The sequence below is a fragment of the Panthera pardus genome, unplaced genomic scaffold (genome assembly GCF_024362965.1).
Source record: "Panthera pardus isolate Hobbes unplaced genomic scaffold, ASM2436296v1 HiC_scaffold_24, whole genome shotgun sequence".
NCBI classification, from domain to species: Eukaryota; Metazoa; Chordata; class Mammalia; order Carnivora; family Felidae; genus Panthera; species Panthera pardus.
The window spans coordinates 65,165,155-65,168,417 of NW_026526810.1; the positions used below are offsets into that span (position 1 = coordinate 65,165,155).

Below are 3,263 nucleotides of genomic sequence, written 5' to 3' on the forward strand. Positions count from 1 at the left end.
TTTGAGCATCTCCTAATGGCCTGTATAGTTTGAGAAACTGGCTGCTGAGACTAATAAGATTAAGTTCGTGACCTCAGGAGCACCAAGTCTAGTTTGAAAAAAAAAAAAAAAAAAAAACCGCAAATGATTCTAATCTGGTGCAGTAAGACAGTGTAGATATGTGTGCAAGGTATAGTGGGAAAAGAAGGGGGCACTAAGAGTGCCCTAGCAGATCCAGGGGAGTCCTTTCCCAGGGAGATGGTGTGTAAATTGGTTCTTTTAAAAAAAACTTAAAATCCATTTTAAAAAATTCATTTTTGAGGGAGAGAGAGAGACAGAGGGGGAGACACAGAATCTGAAGCAGGCTCCAGGCTCTGAGCTGTCAGCCTGCCACGGGGCTCAAACTCACAGACCATGAGATCATGACCTGAATCGAAGTCAGATGCTTAACCTACTGAGCTACCCACCCCTCCCTGTGAACTGGTTCTTAAAGAATGAATAGAAGTTACTCACGCAAAGGTAGGAGAGAGAAGGGAGGACATTCTCAGCAGAGAATCCCTTGGTTCGAGGGGAACAGCGGAGGAATATGTCAAGCAAACATCTCAAATCATGCTCTTTTATATGCTTTCAGGATACCCTAAACCTAGCTTAATACTCAGCAAGAACAGACGTTAGATGCTGGGATTAGGGAGATTTAAGGAGCCATATTGCCCTGTGTCTTAAAGAGGGTGACAGAGGATTACCCACTGTCTCAGCCTCAGGTACCACCTTGAAGTCTACAAAAAGTGTTTGGTGTTTGCTTCCTGGAGGCCTACCCCTCACCCCAGACACCTATTTCCCTTCTATGCCTGCAGCTCAAACTCCATTCCAGGGTAAATACCAGTTCAGCTGTAAAGCAGCCTGCAGGGTCAGAGAGGAACCACAGGGAGGCGCTGCTTCCTTCAGTTAGTCGTTTGACACAAATTCATCACACATTCGTTATGTGTTTCTGAGCACGTATGTCTTTCTTTAGAGCCTGTGATATGACCTTGCAGGGCCGTTTGGCTTGCTTAACACGGGAGTCAAGATTTCCTAGGCTATTCCACCAAAGGATCAAGAAACTGGAGGAACAACCCTCTCAGCTTTGGGTGTATTCCCAAATGAAACCTTCCACTGCTTCTCCACAGGCCATGCTGTCTGCTTCCTACTTAGGACTTTCAATCTTGCTGATATTGAGTAAGTAACATTTATTCAAAATTCCTAAGATGTTCTAGTCCTTGATTATAGGATGACTTTTAACCCCTGCCAAACTGGAGACTATCCTTACATTATCAATATAACAAAGTCTTTAACTTTTTTTTTTTTTTCCAGGAGGGATCAATGGAGACTCAGTGACCCAGACAGAAGGTTCTGTTACCCTCTTTGAGGGGACACCTTTGACCCTGAATTGCACTTACCAGAGCAGCTACACAGTTTTTGTTTTCTGGTATGTCCAGTACCAAAACAAAGCTCCTCAATTGCTCCTGAAAGGCTTATCAGAAAACCAGAGGGCAGAGCATCACGGTTTTCACGCCAGTCTTGTTAAGAGTGACAGCTCCTTCCACCTGCAGAAACGCTCTGTGAGAATGTCAGACTCCGCTGTGTACTACTGCGTCCTAGGAGGCACAGCGAGATGGCTTGCAGGGGGAGCAGAGCACAAACCCAGAGGGGCGCAGGAGGGCCCTGGATGTGAGCAGCCTGGGAGGGGAGAATGATGATTTCTCTCTAGTTAGAGTCTTGTGCTGGGCGCGGCCCCCAGGGAACAGATACCTGATGCCTCCGCCCTCAGGCACCCCGAGTTTTACTTCGAGCTAGGAATGGAAGGAGGCAATGTAGGTGAAAACTTAGATTATAATTATGCCTATACATAGAATCCTATAGTCAATGGCCTTTTATGTCTGGTTTCTTTCACACAGCATCACCTTTTCAAGGTGTATCCATGTATCAGTACTTTAGTACTTCTGTGGCTGCGCAATAATCCATTGTATGGATAACCTATATTTTCTTTGTCCATTCATCAGTTGATGGGCATTTTGGTTGTTTCCACTTTTTGTGAAAACACTCATGTACAGGAGCTCTGCTCTTTCAAACTTGAATATATTTTAAGTTAGAGATTTCTGGGTATTTTTTCGTTTTGTTTTTTGCTTTATTTGGGACTAACGTTTCTTTGTGGATATGCAATTGAATAAATATGAGAAAATGCTCCCTACAAATAATGACTTATACTAAAGTAAGATATTATTCTAAGCTATATATATATTCATTCAAGAAAATTTGGCACCTACTCATATGTGCCAGTCATTTTAATAAGTATTGGGAATATATTTTAGGTAACAGAGTCTCCTCCTTTAGGATTTTATAACATAGTGCATTAAAATACCACACAAGTCTTAAAATTATGCTTTTTTTTTTAAACAAATCATTTTATTCATTTACTGAACTGTGTTTGTTCCTAAATGTTTGTGGTGCTTACAGCTTTGCTTTTTGGGTTTTTGTTGGTGGTGGTGTTGTTGCTGTTGTTGTTTTTTAGGGCAAGAGTGACTGGGGGAGAGAGACACAAAGAGAGAGAGAGAGAGACAGAGAGAGAGAGAGAGGAATCTTAAGCAGGCTCCACACTTAGTGCAGAGCCTGACATGGGGCTCAATCTCATGACCCTGGGATCATGACCTGAGCCAAAATCACGAGTCGGTCACTCAGCCAACTGAGCTGCCCAAGCGCCCCTATGGTGCTTACAGTTTTATGGGCACTGGGCTAAGCACTTTAAATTCCCCCTCTCCTAGATACTACCAAATTCTCATTTGACAGATGACGAAATTGAGGTTTAGTGGTGTTAAGTGACTTATTCAAGGTTACATAACCAGCTGGGAGCAGAAGTTGGCCAGACCCAAATCTGATGTGTGACCAATATTTTAACAACTATTTGGTTGAACGTTCTAGAAATCTGTCTTCTTTTTTTCCCAGAATTCAACTGTAATCTTAGATTTCATAATTGTTGATGTTTTCATTTGAAGAAGAACCCAATGCAATATTAAAAGCTGCAGTTTACTCATTTGGCAACCACAGAAGTCTATATATATATATCTACATAAGCCAAAAAACCCAGTCACCATCTTTTATGTTCTTGAACCCTGAAGTTGCTCATATGCTCTCTGATTGAATACAGCTCTCATATTTGAAGAGCCACAGCTGAGCCCCAGTGGCTGTTATCAGGAGACATACAGGTACTTGCCATGGAAATGGGGATTATATTTTCCAAATACAAACAA

General features: G+C 42.3%; 1 long non-coding RNA gene across 1 annotated transcript; it reads left to right on the forward strand.

Moving 5' to 3' along the window:
- Positions 1–621: 621 nt before the first annotated feature.
- Positions 622–3,062, forward strand: LOC109255675 (uncharacterized). Its single transcript, XR_008417135.1, has 2 exons — positions 622–1,194; positions 1,330–3,062. It is a non-coding gene; the product is annotated as an uncharacterized LOC109255675 (long non-coding RNA).
- The last annotated feature ends 201 nt before the right edge of the window (positions 3,063–3,263 follow it).